At 39.0% G+C, this 21,734-nt stretch overlaps 1 long non-coding RNA gene across 1 annotated transcript in view; it reads right to left on the bottom strand.

Moving 5' to 3' along the window:
* The window catches only part of LOC130454499 (uncharacterized), a 56,455-nt gene extending 34,995 nt beyond the window's left edge, over positions 1 to 21,460 (bottom strand). The window contains exons 1-2 of the long non-coding RNA XR_008912100.1: positions 21,216 to 21,460; positions 18,553 to 18,726 (exon numbers count right to left, since the gene is read on the bottom strand). This is a non-coding gene — a long non-coding RNA (uncharacterized LOC130454499). The remainder of the gene's footprint in view (positions 1 to 18,552; positions 18,727 to 21,215) is intronic.
* Between the last annotated feature and the right edge of the window lie 274 nt (positions 21,461 to 21,734).

A 21,734-nucleotide genomic window follows, 5' to 3' on the forward strand; every position in this document is an offset into this window, starting at 1 on the left:
TACATGAGACATAAATGTTGATTACTCACTATCTCCCAATTATACAGTGCCATTATCTCCAATGTTCTTTCATATGCATGATTTCATCTTATCCTTCCAATATCTTGGTGAGCTTTCTTTTGGGGATCCTTGAGACTCATTCACGTGGTTCATGAGTACAAAATGATTTTCAGAATAATACTAAGATATTTTCATTTCTAATATGCTAAATATCAATACCTGAAACCCACATGAACAAAAGCTTTTTGGGGGCCTCAATAACTTTTAAGAGTAAAAATGGATACTAAGACCCAAAAGTTTGAGATATAGTAGTAGTCATTCATAGTAATAGCAATAGTAGTAATGGTGGTGGTGATAGGAAAGGACTAAACAAGTTAGGAGTGGTATTGAAAAAATTTGCCCAAGAAGAATGGAAATAACAATCTGAAGAGAAATAGGCCAGGCACCCAAAAACTGGCACACTCATTGAAGCAAGAAGTAGCATTTTGGGATTTTATCCTTTGTACAAAATCTCTGTTAGAACAAGATGAATAACTAGAATTTTCCTTCTGTACTTTGGGCTCATCTCTGAGCCAAAAAAAGTCTTTAGGGACATGGAGGCAGGTGTTCAGCAAGCTTTGGCTCCCTGAAGGTACTCTGTTTGCCATTTTGTCTTATTCTTCTTCAACTTAACTGTTTGTGTTTACCTCCTCTTGGGGTCCCCACATTCATAAATAATTCTACATAACACATATTTTCCCTAAAAATATGCTTGCCATTGATTCCAAAGGAAAAAAAATAATGAAATAAACAAAACATGAAAAGCCACAATCTTGAAAAATGTTTAATGATTGATTTTAAACTACTTTAGGAGCCAAGGACAAAAGGGGGGAAATGCATTATTTTACAGTTTATAATGGCTTAGAAAAAAATCCTGGGTAAGACAAAAGCTGAACTAAAATTCCTATGTATGCTGCCTACAGTATCCCTACATCCTTGAAGCAGGTTCTGGGTTGCACCCATTTGTTGGAGGCAAAGGAACAGCAAGTAATGATGGTCTCCACCATGGAAGCGGTGTATTTCAGGAAGTTCAGGATGCTACATTTTAAGAAATATCTGGATAAGGTGGAGTGTGCCCAGAAAAAGGTAGCCAGAATGGTGAGAAGACTGGAGGCCAAGCTATTGGAACACCATCTGAGGGATGTTTAACCCAGAGAAAAGAAGGCTGGGGAGAATCTGATTGCTGCCTTCAGTGATCTGACTGGCTTTGTGCTGAAGAGGGATTCCTTGGATCTTGAATTGTCCTCAGAAGGCAGAATTAGATCTGATGGCGATTTACAGAGAGGCACATTTCAGCTCAGTACAAGGACCTACCAGTAATAAAGTCCTAACAGTAAGGACTTTTCCAAAATGGAATGGCCCATCTCTTTGGATTGAGAGTTATCGATGAAGTTTTTCAAGAGAAGCACAGAGAATCTCTTGATAGAGCTGTTGTAGAAGGTATTTCTGCTCTGGTATGGGCTATACTAGATAGGGAGAAGGGATATAAAATCTGCTCTTTTAGAACAAAAGTGCCAAACAGACCACCCTGCAAGATTCCTGAGTGCAGCTTGAAGCAGATCTAAGTGAATAGGAAGATATTTAACAAAGTAAATACAATAAAAAATGGACAACATTACATTTTTTAAATTGTCAATATATAGCCCTCAGCAATCCTTATATATAGGTTAGTGACCTCTGATGAAGGAGCCCCACTCCATCCCCTTATTTTGCATCAATTGAGTAGACAATTTCATATCTCCCCTACTGTCAAAAAGTAAGCCAGCTCCTCCCAACAATTTCAACTTTGGTCATTCAAGTCTTAAAAAGGAATTGTCCACTGACCACTGGGTAATATGCTGGTAATAATCTGGATAGGCCTTATTGTTTCCAGATTACTTTACAAGGGGTTACAGGGAGCCATCCTGGATACCTGCCTATGCCAGGGTCCACTCTGCCACCATTGAGACCCATGCCACTACCCATCATGTTAGAGTTAAGCACCATCTTCTTGTGCCTAGTTATGGATGCTGCTGTTACCTGTTTTGGAAGACTTTGATCTTTGCAGCAGTCTGATGCCACCCTATGATGAGACCTGAGTCTTGCCCCTTGGTACTAGAGCAGAGCATTGCTTATCCAGGTCAGAGCCTGAGTGAAGACTGTTGCTCCTGGGGACAATGCTGCTGTTGCCCTATGCCAAAGCCTAGGTACTTTCACTGGCCATACGGGATTGCTATACCAGGTTGAAGCTTCAACGTGCTATTCCACCTGTGCCAGAGCATGAGCATTGCCTGCCTATGCCGTATGCCTCCTGACTGAAAGAATCCAAGTCTTATACTGGCTGGCCAGAATTCCTAGAAGTTGCCTGAGTTACTATATGTGTCTTCCTTTATTTTACTGAGAGGGTGGATCAGTCAAGTACAACCCTGGGATAGGAGACTGGGGTGAAGGTTGCCACAGGTAGCCTATTGTGCCACCATTCCAAAGAGTGTGGGTGCTACCACCAACTCTTGTACTAAAGCTATACATCCCTCTGCCAAAACTGGAGCCCAAAGCATCACTATCCCTGACTGGTGAAGTCAGGAAAAACCACATATGACAGCTCAGGCAACTCCAAAAAGTTCTAGCCAGCCAATACAAAGCTTGGATTCCTTCTCTCAATAGTTAACTTATGGGTGACATAAAAATCTTCCTGAGCTAATCAACTCCAACTTAGGAATCAATTAGCTTTTGACTTCTTCAAAATGTGCATCACAGGAGTACTCACTCCTGATCAAGGAAAGAGATGTAAGACCAAAAAAAAAAAGTGGCAAGAGACTTTTCTAGGCTATTATTTGTTTTCTAGCTGCCATCTGGAAAAGGTCACCTTTTCTGCCAGATTGAGGAGAATACCCAGAGCCTGTGCTAGAGCCCACACTGCAGGGAACCTTCACTGGAAATCTCGACAAGAAATACAATTATGATTTACAGGTATAAAAAGGAAAGCTATCACCTTTTAAACTGATACCCCCCCCAACCCCAGAAAATAAACCAGGATATGTTTCCATGTCTCCAATTCAGAAAGATCTCTGAGTTCCTAGGAAGGATTGACCACAGTCCTTTCAAGTACCTCTCCTCATGTATGGCAGTAAGAGTTCCTAGAAAATCTAAGTACATATGATTTCCCAAATGTCACAAAAAGAGTCATAAAAACTTTATTCAGTACCTTTTTAGGAAACATAAAACTCCAGGCATTAGTGAGGATCCAGATGTACCGGTGGGCCCAAAGAGCAATATCATCCACAAATATAAATGCTATGTAAATTCAACAAGCCATTTATGACATTTATCATCTTCAGGGCACAGGCCATAAAGATAACCAGCATATTCACATCTGTCTGACTGGCCATAAACAATTGACTTTCTAATTTCATGGGGTCAGTGAGAGCCACTTAACAGTCTCAGTTATAGTTAGAAGTATAACTAACAATTACAGAAGCCAGAAGGCTCCCCATCAGGATAACCAATCACACTGGGTTCCCCTTCTTCATGACCATTGCCATACCTCAACAAGAACAACCTATTCTTACTGACTATTGTCAAGTGTGGGAGGCCAGGTCTGACTCGGGCTAGTTCCATGTTTTGGTTTCCAAATTACAATGAAAGGAGGTACTCTAGACCATCCAGCAATGGACAAAAAGGAATGTACATAGCCATATCATGGAAAGAATATTTAGCAAGGATACAGCATTGATTCAGTTGAGTATGGTTTTACTCTCTTTGCCCACCATGCTAGTGTACCATTCAAAGCGTGTGTCAGTTCTAAGGGAAAAGACCCTATCGTTCAAGTGCTATCTTATGTATTAAGCCACCAAAAGCCAAATCCATGACCCAAGCCTTAATGTCCTAGACCAATTGAGTCTGAAGGACAGTTTCTCTACCTTTCTGGGAAAAACCAACCTAAGTCAATATGGCAGCAAGTTTAGTATAATATACATTTTTCCTACAACCATCCTTATTTATGGATGAAGAAACTGAGACCAAAAGAAATGGGCTATTTCAGTCAAGGGCACACTGATAGAAAGTAGCCAATTTGGAATTCAAACCCAAATCCTCTGATTTCAAATCCAATAAGCTCTCCTACCACACTATTTAGTGGCATGGTCCCTTCATCTGTAAAAATCAACATAAGAATATGGTCATTTTTACCAAATATACAGAAGGATATTTCAATATTTTTGAGACATTTTAATGCTTTTGGCCTAACTTTACCTTTATTTTCTTCCCTAGAAGCTTAATACCAAGGACTGAATAGATTCAGATTGGATAGATTGACTGGTAGACACACAGGATTGGTGTAAACTCTAAAGGAGAAAATAATAGACATGGTGACAAAATGGAGAAACTAATTTCCATAGTTAGCCTTCAATACTTTTTCTCAATCTTGGAACTAGGGAGACAATAATCCCCTAAATCCTACTGACTCCAATCCTAGCACTCTACTGAGCCACCTCACTAGCTCCTAAAAGGTGACAGATGGAGTCAGATGGTGGAAAGCTCCTGCTCTACTGACAGACAGAGCCAGAGTCATGTGCAATAGTTAACCTTCCTATAATATTCCAAGTCAAAGAGGGTCATGAAGAGTCAGACAGACACTACTCAACAACAACAAAGCCCAACACAAAGTCACTACTCTAAGTGAATAAGAATATCCCTTGTCCTTTTCCATTGGTAGACAGAAGTGATTGCCTTCTTTCCCAACTACTTTATCAATAAGCCAAAGGTGTACAGAAAAAAATTGGACTCAAAAACTTCCATTCTGGGAAAGATGGAAGAAGATAAAATACTTGAGCCACAAATAATGGGAGTTTTGCTGCTGATATATTCCTTTGGTCTTATCATGCATTTGCTAACTTAATTAAATTAATTATTTACCTGTGGACTTCAGGGTGAGACAATTTGAGAACAATATGCAAGCTCTAAAAGGAAGTGGGGAATTTTCCAGTGAGATGAAAACACATGAGCCAAAGAAAGCATCTTTGCTCTAGCTCACGCTCTCTCTCTCTTTCTCTCTCTCTCTCACTCTCTCTTTCTCTCTCTCTCTCTCTCTCTCTCTCTCTCTCTATATATATATATATATATATATATATATATATATATATATATATATCTGGATACAGATATGGATATGGATATCCATACAATTGTTCGGCCATTTTTCAGTTGTGTGTATATATCCCAGCTCTCTCAACTTCCCTCTATATTCTGTGTGGAATGTTCCTGGGTGTGATGGTTTCAAAAGCTTCTAAAGTGAAGTGTTTTGTTTTTACTTCTTTTCACACTGCCCTTACCATGGTGTCACATAACAAACCTTTCCCTAACCTCATCCAAACCTTCTGCCTGAGTCATACATCCAACGTCACAGTAAACTCCTGGCTGGCTTGGAGGCCACTCCCTTGGAACAGGCTGTGCTTCTTCCTTGAGTTGATAGGTTACATACCAGGATTTTTTTTTTTCATTTCTACTGAAAACATTTCATTTGCTGCCAAACTATATGTGGAGATCTAGCCTCCAAGGCTCCTTGGAGACTGAAAACAGAATCACCGGATGTACATACATGATATGAAAGTCGAATGTGAACAATGGCATTACAAAGGTGTCTTGCCATGGGACTTGGCAGCAGAATAGGCAGGAGTTTATTGCGATCAAAGACATACATGAATTTTATTTAGGAAATGCATATTCAGCAACTATACCCTGTTTTTATAAATGGGATCTCTGAAGGAAATCACCATGATTTGATTTCAACAAGGACTATAATTGCTCATGAACAAGTTGAAAATTCAATGCAAGATTTCCTGATCACTAAGTACTGTGCTGAGAACTGGGAATTCCAAACACTATCTACTACCTGACCTCAAGGAGCTTTTCAGGTCTTTTAAGGAAAAGATGACAGAAACACATAAATAAAATGACACAAAGCAAACCGTCATAATACGGACAATAGAGACTTAAGTGGAGTAAAATATTTGACAAGAGATCACTTTCAGTATTAGAAAAAAGATTTCTTGGATAAAGTGGTATTTAGCCTTGATTTTGAAGGAAAAGGGGGGTTCCAACAGGTAGAGATGTCAGTCAACAAACATTTATGAAGCATTCGTTCTCTGTCAGGCACCCTAGAGGAGGTGAAAACAGGAATAGTAGAACACAATTTACCATAAGAAATGATGAATATAAGACTTTCAGGGAAACACGAGGCCTATTTGAACTTATATACAGTTAAGTAAGAAAAATCAAGAGAGAATATACAAAATACTTCAAGTTCTATAATTGAAACTAACACCAAGAGTTAATCAAATGAATTTCAATGATTAATCTTGGGCTTGTCTCCCTAGACAATATAAAATACTTAGGAATCTATCTGCCGAGACAAACACAGGAACTATATGAACACAACTACAAAACACTTTCCACACAGCTAAAACTAGATCTAAACAATTGGAAAAACATTGATTGCTCATGGGTGGGACGAGCTAACATAATAAAAATGACAATCCTACCCAAATTAATTTACTTATTTAGTGCCATACCCATTGAACTATCAAAAAACTTCTTTACTGAATTAGAAAAAACCATAACTAAGTTCATTTGGAAGAACAAAAGATCAAGGATATCCAGGGAAATCATAAAAAAAAAATGCAAAGGAAGGAGGACTTGCAGTCCCAGATCTCAAACTATACTATAAAGCGGTGGTTATCAAAATAATTTGGTACTGGCTAAGAGACAGAAAGGATGATCAGTGGAATAAATAGACTTGGCATAAATGATCTCAACAAGACAGTTTATGACAAACCCAAAGACCCCAGCTTTTGGGACAAAAATCCATTATTTAATAAAAAGTGCTGGGTAAACTGGAAGACAGTGTGGGAGAGATTAGGTTTGGATCAACACCTCACACCCTTCACCAAGATAAATTCAGAATGGGTGAATGACTTGAACATAAAGAAGGAAACTATAAGTAAATTAGATGAGCAAAGAAGAGTATATATGTCAGACCTTTGGGAAGGGAAAGATTTTAAAACCAAGCAAGACTTAGAAAGAGTCACAAAATGTAAAATAAATAATTTTGACTACATCAAATTAAAAAGTTTTTGTACAAACAAAACCAATGTAACTAAAATCAGAAGGGTAGAAACAAATTGGGAAACAATCTTCATAAAAACCTCTGACAAAGGTTTAATTATTCAAATTTACAAAGAACTAAATCAATTGTACAAAAAAATCAAGCCATTCTCCAATTGATAAATGGGCAAGGGACATTAACAGGCAGTTCTCAGCCAAAGAAATCAAAACTATTAATAAGTGCTCTACATCTCTTATAATCAGAGAGATGCAAATCAAAACAACTCTGAGGTATCACTTCACACCTAGCAGATTGGCTAACATAACAGCAAAGGAAAGTAATGAATGCTGGAGGGGATGTGGCAAAGTAGGGACACTAATTCATTGCTGGTGGAGTTGTGAATTGATCCAACCATTCTGGAGGGCAATTTGGAACTATGCACAAAGGGTGATAAAAGACTGTCTGCCCTTTGATCCAGCCATAGCACTACTGGGTTTGTATCCCAAAGAGATAATAAGGATAAAGACTTGTACAAGAATATTCATAGCTGTGCTCTTTGTGGTGGCCAAAAATTGGAAAATGAGGGGATGCCCTTCAATTGGGGAATGGCTGAACAAATTGTGGTCTATGTTGGTGATGGAATACTATTGTGCTAAAAGGAATAATAAAGTGGAGGAATTCCATGGAGACTGGAACGACCTCCAGGAAGTGATGCAGAGCGAGAGGAGCAGAACCAGGAAAACATTGTACACAGAGACTGATACATTGTGGTACAATCGAAGGTGATGGACTTCTCCATTAGTGGCAATGCAATGTCTCTGAACAATCTGCAGGGATCTAAAAAACACTATCCACAAGCAGAGGATAAAATGTGGGAGTAAAAACACCGATGAAAAGCAGCTGCTTGACTACAGGGGTGGAGGGGATATGACTGAGTAGAGACTCTAAATGAACACTCTAATGCAAGTAGCAACAACATGGAAATGGGTTTGAATCAAGAACACATGTGATACCCAGTGGAATCACGCGTGGGCTATGGGAGAGGTGGTGGGAGGGGGGAGGGAAGAAAAGAAAATGATCTTTGTTTCCAATGAATAGTGTTTGGAAATGACCAAATAAAAATTAAAAAAATCTTGGGCTTGTAGAATAAAAAAAGAAATATACTTTCTTTCCCATGGTAAAGAAAAGGGGCATTGGGGCAAATAGATGGGTCAGTGGATATAGGGAGCCAGATCTGGATATAGAGAACCAAGGAGGTCCTGTGTTCAAATTTGATCTGACAGCTATGAGATCCTAAGCTGTGAGATCCTGGGCAAGTCACTTTATCCCAATTGCCTAGTCTTTGTCACTCTTCTGCTTTGGAACAGATACTTAGTATTGATTCTAAGACAAAGTAAGTGTTAAAAATAAAGAGAGAAAGAAGGAGGATTACAATTGGGGAATGATTAACGGTCAGTCAATCAACAAATATTTATTAAGTTTACTTACTATTAAAGCTTACTATGTGCTATGCACTGTCAGACTCCATCATTTTGTCATTTGGTTATGGTTAATTGCTTTTGCCTGTAAAAATGAGATGATCTGAGGTTTTTAAGAGTGCTAAAAAAATGAACCCATTTTTCAGATGGAAAAATCAAAGTCATTTATAGTCATATAAAAAAATGCTCTAAGTCATTCTTGATTAGAGAAATGCAAATTAAAATATATCTGAAGTACCATAGCTCACACCTATCAGATTGACTAATACCATAGAAAAAGAAAACAACAAATGTTGGAAGGGATTCAGGAAAATTGGGACACTAATACACTATTGGTGGTGTTGTAATCTGATCCAACCATTCTGTAGAACAATTTGGATCTATGCTCAAAAGACTCTAAAGCTGTATACTCTTTGATCCATCAATACTGTTACTAGGTCTATGTCCTAAAGAGGTTTTTAAAAAGAAGAGGGATAACTAATTTGTATAAAACTGTTTATAGTAGCTCTTTTTGTGGTAACAAAGAATTGGAAATTGAAGAGTTGTCCATCAATTGGGAAAAGACTGAACAAGTTGTGGTATAGAACAGTGATGGAATACTATTGTACTAGAAGAAATGACAAGTAGGATGATTTCAGAAAAATCTGGAAAGATTTACTTGAACTGATGCAAAGTGAAGTAAGCCAAACAAGAAGAATATTGTACACATTGAAATCAATATTTCTTGATGAACAATTGAGAATGACCTAGTTATTCTCAGCAATGCAGTGATCCAAGACAATTCTGGAGACTCATGATGAAAAATGCCATCTGCTCTCTGAGAAAGAACTGATAAGAGTCTGAATGCACACTGAAACATATATTTCATTTTCTTCCCTCTTTTCACAAATTTGAGATCTCTTCCACAAAATGACTAATATGGAATGATTTTTTACATGATTGCACATATAAATTCTATATCAGATTACTTACTATCTCAGGGAGGGGAGAAAAGCAGGCAGGCGAGGAAGGGAAGGAATACAGAAGAAGTGATAAAATTTGGAACTCAAAACTTTTTTAAGGTTGTTAAAAATTAATAGGAGAAAAATGATATATTATTAAAAAATAAAATTGTGCTGAATTTGGAATCAGAGTATCTGGATTTTAATCCTAGTTCTAACAATTGAATGAATGAATGAATAAAAAAGTATTAATGCTATTTGCCAAGCATTGTATTAAGTGTTGAGTATTTAAATAAATAAAGTATTTAAATAAAAAGAGAGATAGCCCCTGCCCTCAAAGAGTTTACTTCCTTTTTTTTCCAAACCCTTAACATCATCTGTCTTAGTATCACTTCTAAAATAGAAGAGCTGCAAGGGCCAGGCAATTAGGATTAAGTGACTTGCCCAGAATCACATAGCTAAGAAGTGTCTGAGGTCACATTTGAACCCAGGTCCTCCCAACTTGAGGCCTGGTAGAGTTTACATTCTAACAGGGATAGAAAGAACAGACACAAGGGAGCAGTGGTCATGGTCCTTGTTGTTGGGTGGTAGTGGGGATGGTAGTGGTAATTCATTTTTGAGGAGGACCAATGGCATCTTGATGTTCAGGGATAGGTGATGTCTTGACCTGCTTATGAACTTGATTTAAATGAGACAGAGTTGTGCAAAGTTCATCAGCATCACTTTTTCTTCCAGAGTCATCCAAGTCCAGTGGCAAGATAAAAGTCAAAATGACTGGTGATGGTGGTCCAGGATGCAGTAGAAGACCCTGGCATCTTTGATGCCATGGAACAATAGGTTGACATAACATCTCTAGGAGCAAGGAAAGAATTTATTTTATTATGGTTCCAAAACTGGAAAGGGGAGGAGGGATACAGATAGAAAAGGTGGCAAAGTACCTGGCAAAACTATGGCAGGGGAGTAAGGAGAAGGAGCCAAACTGATAAAATGGGCTTTACATAAAACATTGGCCAAGCAGTCAGAAACGTCCAAGGTGAGAGTTGAAGGGCTAAAAGGGTTAAATCCTACAGTGTGAGGTGTCTGATAGAGTGAACAAGAATGTGGATGAGTCACAATTTCTCCAAACGTTTTCTCACTTGTAAAATGGAAAAGTAGGATGACCTAAATGACCTCTGAGGTCTCTTCCAGTGCTTAGCCTCTGACCCTAGGGTACAGGACTTTCAGAAAAGGAGAAATAACAAGAAATTATTTGAGCATGAAAAAAAAGACAGCAATATAACTGTTTGGCTTTGGTTTGTTGTTGCTTTTGCCTTTTTTTTTTTAAAGAATCAATAGATTTCACAAATGATTTAGATATCAGGTCTAAGGAAAAAAGATGAGAAGACAATGAATGTGCTGTTTAGTCCTGAAAAACAGGAAGGACAGTCATAGGAAGTCTAGATAAGGGGGAGAAAGATAAGGCTTAATGTTACTGATTATTCAAGATATGAATCCTAAACTAGACATAAAAACTGTCACAAGCCCACAGTCCCAGAGTCTGACAAAAATTAGACTATAATTAAATTGTGGGAAGGGGGAATTGAAAATTACAATAAAAATAAACAATAAAACTCTTTTTGAGTTCTCTCTGTACCTTCACTGATCCAAGCTGCTATACATAGATATTTGTCTCCTATGACAATGATTGGGAGGGAGGCATTTGGAGGAATTGGAATACACACTGAAGGCACAAAACTACAAAATTACCTTATTTCTTAGATTTCATGATAATAATGCAAAAATCTCAGAAGGTTCCACTTCTTAGGACCACTGTTAAAAGAAAAGAACATGGAAGCTCCCAGGGATGGTATCTACAGGTCCTTCCACTGAGTTAAATACTATGGCAAGTTTGATAAAAAAGGCAAAATATACTCTAAATTTCTAAGACCAAAATGCCATTTAGAAGTCATTGCCCTTATTAAAATCACTTTCATCCACTCACATGGAAACTGGAATGGGACCAATGACTCAGATTTCACAGTAGAAAATCATGCTTTGAGACTTTAAAGATTTGATAACTATATTCATTCTGCTCTGGGGAATTCCCCCCCTTTCCTCCCCCCCACCCCACAGCATATGATCAATTTGGAAGACTGTCTATGGAGTTCAAAGGCTAGACTGATTTCTGGGATTAGATTTTCCCCCCTTAGATTTCAGAGATCAAAAGAATACAATCCCAGCAAGAGAACAAGGAAGGATAGAGAGCAGTTTATCTAGTGGCTGGGACTTTAAAGGAGATAGTCAAAAGCTTAGCTTCTCCACTGACTTCCTGTGTGACTTTAGGCAAGTCACTTAAACTATCTTTGCTCCACTTCCTCCTGGGAGATAGAGTAGATATAAATAGAAGGCATTTCAGTAGGCACTGACTACCAAATAAAGCCCAAACGCCTACAGGGAGGGAGATTTCAGTTTAACATACGGAAAAACTTCCTAAGCATAAGAGCTGTTCAAAAATGAAATGGGATCCAGGGAGCCTGGAAGGATTTGATGTTAACAAGGAGAAATGAGGTGATGGAGATCTAAGGGAAGGGAACTCCTGGTGTAAAGAGCTTCTAACATTTATTGTTTTGATGAGTTGTGAATTCCCCATTAATTTTCAGTCATGTTCAACTCTTCATGACCCCATTTAAAGGTGTTCTTGGCAAAGATTGTATAGGAGTTTGCCACTTCTTTTTCTAGATCATTTGACAGATGGGGAGACTGAGACAAACAGGGTTAAACGACTTGTCCAGGGTCCCACATGTAATAGTATCTGAGGCTGGATTTGAATTAAGACCTTCCTGACCCCAGGCCTGGAACTCTATCCATTGTACCACCTAACTGCCCTCACCATTAATAGAAGGATTCAAAGAAACAGTAGATAAATATTTATCAAAGTCAAAGATTAGAGCTAGCTGAACTCCCACATATTTTTTCAGAAGAGGAAACTAAGACATAGAGGACTAAATGACTTACCCAAGGTCACACAGATAAGTAGGAGAGTCAAGGTTCAGACCCAAATCCTCAGACTTTAATTCCAACAATGTTTCTCTACTATGCAGCTTCATAATGTTGTAGGCAGGATTCTTGGTTTTAGTTGAGGCGTGGCTAAATGAACTTTGAGATCCCTTCAACTCTAAGATTTAAATATTCTAGTCTAGAGTTCAAACCACAGCCCAACTCCATACCACCTTCCCAATCTTATCTTGCATTTTTCTCCTTTTTGTACTCTATAATCCAACCACACCGGGAAAATCATCATCATCATCATCATCATCAATCTCATTTATATAGATTACAGATTTGCAACACACTTTGAAAATATCTCATTTGATCCTCACAACAACCTTGGAAGGTAGGTAATATTATTATCCTCATTTTGCGGATGAGGAAACTAAGGCTGAGAAAGCTTAAGTGACTTGTCCCAGATCACACAACTAGTAAATGTTTTGAGAATGGATTTGCACTCAAGTCTACAGCTTTCAGCTCCAGCACTTAATTTACCTCACCACCCATGCTTCCCCACCTCTGAGATTTTGCTTATTATGTTCCCTACATCTGGTATGCCCTCTCTTTCTCCTCTCTACTTCTCCATCTGTCATCTGTGCCAGTTAAATGCTACATTCTCAATTAAATCTTTCTGAACCCAAAAGATGGAAGAGATCTTCCCAATTATTCCAAGGAAACTAACCTAATAAGAGACACAGAGAAAAAAATACTGCCCTGGTTGGGAAACAAAGATTCCTTGGAATAAGTTGATTATAACATGTATCTTGGAGGGTCACTACTGTTCAATGATAAGTGGAACCCAAAAATGAAATGTAGAGAAGAAAGTGGTAAAATTTGCTAAATATATTATAATCCCTGAAAACTAGTACAAACCAAACAGAAATCAATGACTTCTTGAGACAGGAAGACAAATTACAAGGAAATTAAATGATTGAGTAAAAAAAAAAGAAGAAAATATAAAATATCTAGTATCAAAAACAACTGGCCAAGAGTCAGTTAGGTGGTTTGGTAGCTGGAGATGGGAGGTCCTAGGTTCAAATTAGACCTCAGATCCTTCCTAGATTTTGTGACCTTGGGCAAGTCACTTTACCCACATTCTTTACTTAGCCCTTACCACTCTTCTGCCTTAGGAAAAAAGGTAAGGATTTAAAAACAAACCCCAAAAAAGGTTTATAAAATAGGCAAGGAAGAGGCCATTTAAGAGTCAATGTACTCTTTGAAAACCATTATTTATAAAAGGTTGTCACACTATATTTCAAGATATTGTAAGACAAGCCAGTAAAGTATTCTGTTAATCCTGGTGTTCTCAAGACACAAACCCAGAAAAAAAAAGATAACTGAACATCTACAAGCAGACTCAAACTGGAATTCTGAATAGTTGTTAAAGCCACAGTCAAAAGCCATAGTCAAAAAAAATAGTCTTGGATCTTTCAAGAAATCATAAGTAAAAATTGACCAGATCTATCAGAACAAGAGGGCAAAGTAAAAATAGAGAGAAGCCACTGGTTATCTCCTAACAGAAATGCCAACATGAAGATGCCCAGAAACATCAGTCAAAATCCTGGCTCTGAGGTTCAAGGAAAAATATGGCGAGCAGTGAATTCTTGGGAAAGAAATCATCAGCCTGGCACTCAGAGAATCAAAAATAAATCATAGAATTAGTACTAGAAGGGGCTTTTAAAATCTTAAAATCCAACCTCCTCACTTTACATATGAGGAAACTGAGGCCCATACAGGTGACTTGCCCCAGCTCACAGTCAATATGTATCTAGGGAAGGACTTTAATACAAGTCTTCCTGAATCCCAGTCTTCCCCTTTATTCATTAGGCCAGGAATGTGTAAGATGTTTGGGGCAAGCCCCATTTGGAAATGCCAAATGGACCAGACACTGCAAATAGCAAATTTTGGCCCAAATCCTGGGTTTTCATTGGAAGGAAGTATAAAGGTCTGCTCATCTCACTCCACATTTCACATCCAAATACCCAAAATATGTCTGACTCTTAACAGGAGTTTTCTTTCCTCCATCCCACCCCACGCACACACCAAGAGTGGGAACAGATGAAAGTTAACATCAGAACATCTTGGAGATTCTGTCACCTCCTTCATAACAATTCAACCTCTCTCCATGGCAGAAGACTGACTACAGGATCCTTTGGTGCTGAATGACACAAGCCACACACCAGGCACACGGACAGGGATCTACACATATACATTCATGTACCCAGATACTACACTAGCTCCATCTCAGGTAAATAGCATGAGTTATCTCACTACATTGTTTATAGCAAAGTGAATACAAGGTATCACAGCACAGATGTTCTCTTGGGAATTAAAAAAACAAAAACAAAAAACCTTACAGTTAAAAAAAAAAACCCTCTCCATCTCAGTTTTTCTAGTCCCACGAGTGTAAAGTTTTAACAGATGGTGCTAACCAACTTGTCAGATCTCCAAGACCTCATATATACCACAGCCTGCTGGGTCTCAGCTGAACAACCAGTCCCCCACTTGAAATGGCAGCCCAGAGATAAATCGGGGCCTTGTATGACAGTGAGCAGTGTTCTTTCAAGCTGCCAATGAGAGCATGACTTAAAAGTGAACCAAAAAAAAAAAAAAATAGACAGAGAGCACATTGTTTTTGTAATCAGAAAGAAGGATAGGGAATTGAGTACTGTGAGACGCAATGCCCCCCTTCTTAATGAGGGTGGATCGGGGGAGACTGGGAGAGTTTGGTGGGTGACTGGCAGTGAGAAGAGGGCAGCTCTGAGTGGGAAAGTGGCTCCATTGTCAGAGGAGAGGAAATGGGAGCAAATGAAAACAATCAAGTTAAAGGGGCATGCTCCCCAGATAGCCAGTCTCTTCCTGGGCCTTTGGTACCCAAGACCAAGCTGTTTGATGCAGCTAACCTCTGAGAGGCTGCCTTCCTACCTACTGACCACACATGGCAAACTTGTGTTTCTCATATAAGACTGCTGAGGTTGCACACTAGATCATCACTATTAAGATGGAAGGGACCTCAGAAGGCATCTAGTTCAATGCTCTCATTTTATAGATAGCAACTGAGGTCCAGGAAAGTTAGTGTCTTACCCAAGGTCAAACACAGAATCAAAGATGCTGAGACCTCAGAGGCCACCTTAGCCCCAACTCCTCATTTTAGACATGAAGCAAAAAGCCTAGAAAGCGAGTTGATTTTCTCAAAGTCACACTACTCATTAGTAGCAGAGAGCTGAAGCCATGTTGATCTTCCCACTTTATCATCCGTTTAATGATTTTCCATGGAATTGAAAGGCAGGGAACAAGCATTTATTAAGCACCTACCTACCATGTGGTAGGCACTGTGTTGAGTTTTATAAATATTATCACAGTTGATTTTTGGAAAAATGTAGTTTGAAAAACTAAGCTCATAATGCAAATCACATATATATTTTTAAATAGGTTTACAAGGTCATAGATCTATAGCTGGAAGGAACCTCAAAGGTCATTTAGTCCATCCCACTTATTTTTAAAATAGGGAAACTGAGACCCAGATAATAAGGATGTTCATATGTCATATCTGTATTGCTACCCCCAAAATCTTTTGAGCTTTGGGATCAAAATTATTCTCAACAATGCTCAAAAAGCTCCCAATTCCCCTAAGTTGTTCTCTCTTCCTGGCCCAATCATTACTGAATCCCATGACCACATCTCCTGCAAAAGAACAATTTACTTAAAATAGAAAGCACTGTAATACCCAGAGGCATCAAGCAAGAGACATAAAACACAGGCTTCATTTTGACATCACTCCAAAACACTTCCTCTGGCCCCCAACTTGGAGTCCAGTCTCTCCATGCTACTCTGGCTGCTTCTGGGAGATAGAAGGATCTAAGCAGTTGGGGAACCGACTTATTAACTCTTCAGCATCCCCTTACGGGGAGAGAGGGACCAGGTAAATCATTCACAAAAGGTAGAAAAGAACATTGCTGAAATTCAGTGCAATAAAGGGCAATTAGGAATCACAGTGGATAGAGCACCAAGCCTGAACTTTAAGAGCTGAATTCAAATCCAGCCTCAAATGCTTAGTTGCTGCACAGACTTGGGCAGGTCACGTAATTTCTGCCTCTGCTTCCTCAGTTGTAAATTGAGGATAATAATAGTTTGTTGTGAAGTCATTTTTTTAGTATTATTCAGTTCTTCATAATCCCTTTTAGAATTTCTTGGCAGAGATACTGGAGTTGTTCTTCATTTCCTTCTTCAGCTCATTTTACAGATGAGGAAACTGAGACCAACATGGTAAAGTGACTTGTCCAGGGTCAAACAACTATAAGTGTCAGAGGACAGTTTTTGTACTCAGAAAGATGAGTCTTCCTGACTCCAGGTCCTGCACTCTATCCATTGAGCTACCTAACAGCTCTATTTGTTACAAATCAAATGATATAATATTTGTCAAGCTATTTCACTTTCTTCAGCAGTAAAACAGGAATAATAATAGTACTTATGTCTGAGAGTTGTTGTGAGGTAAAGAAAAAATGAGATAATATTTGTAAAAGGCTCAGCACAATCCCTGGCACATAATGTCATTGTTGTTCAATCATGTCTAACCCTTCATGACCCTGTCTGGGATTTTTTTTTTTTGGCAAAGATCCTGCAGTGGTTTGTTGTTTCCTCTTCCAATGGCCTAAGGCAAATAGAGATTAAGTGACTTGCCCAAGGTCATACAACTACTGTTAAGTGAGTTGCCCAAAGTCATACAGCAATTAAGTGTTTGAAACCAAATTTGAACTCAGGTCTTCTTGATTGCAAGCCCAGCACTCTATCCATTGAGCCATCTACCTTCTTCAAGGCACCTAATAGTGAACATTTAATAAACACTCCTTTCCTTCTCACAATGAAGTCATTTATCCTCTGTTTCTTCTTCAGTAAAATGAAGGCATTGGCCTGGATGTCCTTCTAATACCTAATAATTGATTTCTAATAACTAAAAATAATACAGCACTTTAAATTTGTAAGCATTTTATACACATTATTAATCCAAGTGTAAACAATAACCCTGTGCAATGCATTTTACAGATAAAGAAACTAAAGCTTAGAGTAATGAAATGCTTTGTCTGTTGTCACCCAGCTAGTAATTGTCAGAGGCTAGATCTTCCCAACTCTAATTCTGGCATTCTATCCTCCAGAATATGCATTTTTTTTAAACTCTTGCCTTCTTAGAATTAATACTGTGTATTGGTTCCAAGCCAGAAGAGCAGTAACAGCTAGGCAAATGGGATTAAGAGACTTGCCCAAGGACACACAGCTGGGAAATGTCTCAAGCCAGATTTGAACCCAGGCCCTCTTCTCTCTAGGTCTGTCATTCTATCCACTGAGCTACCTAGCTGCCTCCTACACATACATCTTTTTAAAGAACCCTCCTAAAGGTGCATCACTGCCATCTAAGTCAGTATGTAGTTCTGAGTTTGTCAGGAGGGGTGGGGGAATCTCAAATGTCCATACATTCCACAAGATGAGACATGCCATGCCATTTTTATTTCCTTCTCTCCCTCATCTTCTTACAAGCATTCCTTTTTTTTAATTTGTTTATTTTTTTAAATACCCAATTAACTCCTTCTTCCCTGCACTATGGAAGGCATCATTTAACAAAAAGATATATGTATATATAAAATTATATCTCTCTAGTATCTGTTTATCAGTTCTTTCTCTAGAGGCAGACATACACAAATCATTCTTCCAAAAATATTTCTTTCAGCATTCCTTTTTAAAGCCCTGGTGACAGGAATCCTTCAGCTACCCACATAAACCTTGAGGAGGTAGGACCAGGCCCCCTGATCAATCTGTCATGCTCAAAAAATTGAGACTAGAAAGTGTAGTGAGAATTTTTGCCTGCCCAAATGTGGGTCTGGAACCTAGTCTTCTGGGAGATATCATCCAGAGAAGAAGAGGCATATAGATAAAGAGATAGAGATAGACAGACAGACAGTCCAGAGAAGATCTAGCCCAATGCATTCCTTACCTTCATAGAAATTGACAAAAAATATAGAGGCATTTAGGTGTCTCATTGGATAGAGAGTCAGGCCTGGAGATAGGAGGTCCTGGGTTCAAATCTGATCTCAGATACTTTCTAGCTGTATGATCCTGGGCAAGTCCCTTAACCCATTGGCCTCAATTTTCTCATCTGTAAAATGAACTGAAGAAAACAAAAATGGCAGAACACGTCAGTATCATTACCAAAAGAATATCTAAATGGGGTCGTGAAAAGTTGGACACAATTGAATTGACGAACAACAACAATTCTAGGGACAGCTAGTAGTGTGGTAGATATAATATTGAGCCTGGAATCAGGAAAACCTGAGTTCAAATACAGTTTCAGACACTTATTATTGTATGACACTGGACAAATCACTTAACCTCTATTTACCTTGGTTTCCTTATGTGTAAATGGAGAAAACAGCAGCACCTATCTCTGAGGGCTATTGTGAGAATCAAATTCTCATCTAATTTAATTTAATAACAATTGCAAAGTATTTAGCACAATGCCTGACACATAGTAAGTGAAATGTTATTAGTGCAGTAGACTATTAAGTATAGAGTCTAGCTATGTGACCTAAGCAAGTCACTTAATTTCTCTTTGCCTCAGTTTCTTCAACTGTAAAATCAAGGCAATAATAGCATCAATATTATAAGGTTGTCATGCATGTCATATGAGATAATACTTATAAAGCATCCCTGCCAAGAAAACCTCAAATAGGGTCATGACAACAATAACCACAATAGATTACAAAAGGGAGAAATAGTAAATGACTGGAAAAGTAGTCTGGAGTCAGATTGCAGATGGTCTACAATGCCATACTGAAAAATATGTATTTGTTCCTAAAGACAAGAAGGATCTCTTCGAAGGTCTTTGAGCAAACAAGTGATGTGGCTTTATCCATGCTTTTGAAAGTTATATGAAGGATGAATGAGTGGAATCAGAAAAACCAGTTAGAAGGTAATGATAATAGTCCAGACAAAAAGAAATGTTAGACTCTGACTGCAGATCAAGGCACACCATCTTTCATTTTAGTTCCTTTGTGAGTTTTTTATTGTATGTATATGTGTCTTCACCATGAAGAATGTGGAAATACATATTGCATGATAGCACTGGTAAATCCTATAATCGACTATTTACCACCTTAAAGAGGGTTGGAGAGAATCTGAATCACATAATGTCAGAGAACAATTGTAAAAAATTGTTTCTACATAGAATTTGGAGGAAAAAAATAACAAAAAAAATGGTCCAGGCAAAAAGTGGAATCCAAAGGATGTTTGGGAAAGATGCTGTGAAGATAAATTCAAGAAGACTTAGTAGCTAATGCAAAATGAGGTGAGGGAAAGGTTTAAGGGCCAAGGATGACTAGGGTTATGAGTTGGGCTATTAGTACCTTCAAGAGAAAGTTAATCTTGGAACCTTAATTAGAAAGTTGGACAGAGGGGCAGGTTCAGAGAGCATTTGAACATATTGAGTTTGACATGCTAATAGAAGAACCAGACAGACAGCCAACAAATAGAGGTAAAGATGTAGAGTTTAAGAAAGAGGTTAGAACTGGATTAAATAGATTTGGGGGTCACTTGTAGAAATAACTGAACCCCTAGAACCAGATGAGATCAGCAGAGAAGTAATTGTAGAGGACAAAGAAAAGGACTCAGAAGAGATGTCCATGCTAGGGAACAAATGGAATAATGGGCAACCAAAAGAAATGAAGAAGTGGTCAGAGTTTGGAGGAGATGCAGGCAAAATTAGTATTAGGGAAGTCATGGAAGGAGTGAGTAATTATAGGATCACAGATCAGAAAGACTTCGGAGATGACCTCTCCAACCCCTCTCATTTAACAGGTGAAGAAAATGAAGTTTACTGCCCAGAGATCACTGAGGTAGTCAAAGTTAGGCTACACACCCTTCTTATCTGCTGCCGACAAAAGTTAAGAAGATCAAGAAAGACCGGAAATGGGAAAAAATCATGACATGTGGCAATTCAAAACTCATCCATCACCACCTCTAAGAGCTGTCTCGGTGGCTGTGGTGGACCCAGGAGGCAGTCTACAAGAGACTGAGGAATGAGTAGGAAGGCAGGAAGGGAGGCAGCAAACCACTCCATTCTCTGTTATTCAAAGGTTGATTGTATAGTCTGTGGGATTATCCAGGCACCCATTCTTAGCCACATACCTCCCCCACTGGCTTTACCTCCTCTACTTCCTTCCTGGAGACTGCCTAAAGTCTCTCATCCCACCTCCTCAGGGAGCTGCCAGGGACCCAAGGGGTAAAAGGACACCCGAGTCTACTTTGTTACTCGATGGCCATCCTGACAAAGTTTAGGAAAGAGCCCGAGCTATAGACAAAGGAACACGGTGACGATGAGCTCTGAAATGCTAATACCCCTAGACAGCAGTTTTTTAATCTGGGCTCTGTGAACGTGAATGGGGGGGGGGGGGGGGGGGGCGGGGAATACATCTTTATTTTAATGTAATTGCTTCCTTTCTTAGCCTATACATTATATTTTATGCATTTAAAATGGTGATTCTAAGGAGCCTACAGGGTTACACCAGTCACTGCCAAAAGGGACTCGGACACAAAAAAGATTGAGTCCCTGTCCTACCTAGATAATGGAAAGCTATCTCAGAGCCAACTTCAATACTCCACCTGAGGTCCAGGAATGCCGGGTACCCACAAGCCCACGGTCGTGTAGGAGAAAAAATTTGTTTGTTGATGCTCTGGTTTATGAAACTGAATGAGTTCAGCCCGGTGATCTCACCTAACACTTTAAGTGAATCGAGAAAAGGTGAGGCTTCCTCTTGGAGGCGAAAACTTCCTGGCAGAGAGAAGGAAAAGAAAGGCGGGGGTTGTTTTCATAAGTGGTTAGCGCTAACTTTACTCTACAGAGCAGTTCTGCCTAGGGTGAGCGGAGAGCGTACGTGACCACGCACGCGGACGTACAGATGCACGTGCACTCAGGCGCGCGCGCGCATTCTTCTTGGAGTCCAAAGAGAAAGTCCCTCCTTTCCCTTCTTCTCTCCTCTCATCTTACCTGTGCCAGCCTCACTATTGTGAGCTCATGTCTTCCCCCTCTTTTTCCCTTTCCCTCTGACTCACCGGGCTCGAAGCTTTTCATACTCAAGTACCTGTTATATCAGCCAGCCTGGAAAGATCAGACTGCCAGTG

This window comes from Monodelphis domestica, chromosome 5, assembly GCF_027887165.1.
Source record: "Monodelphis domestica isolate mMonDom1 chromosome 5, mMonDom1.pri, whole genome shotgun sequence".
In the NCBI taxonomy this organism is placed as follows: Eukaryota; Metazoa; Chordata; class Mammalia; order Didelphimorphia; family Didelphidae; genus Monodelphis; species Monodelphis domestica.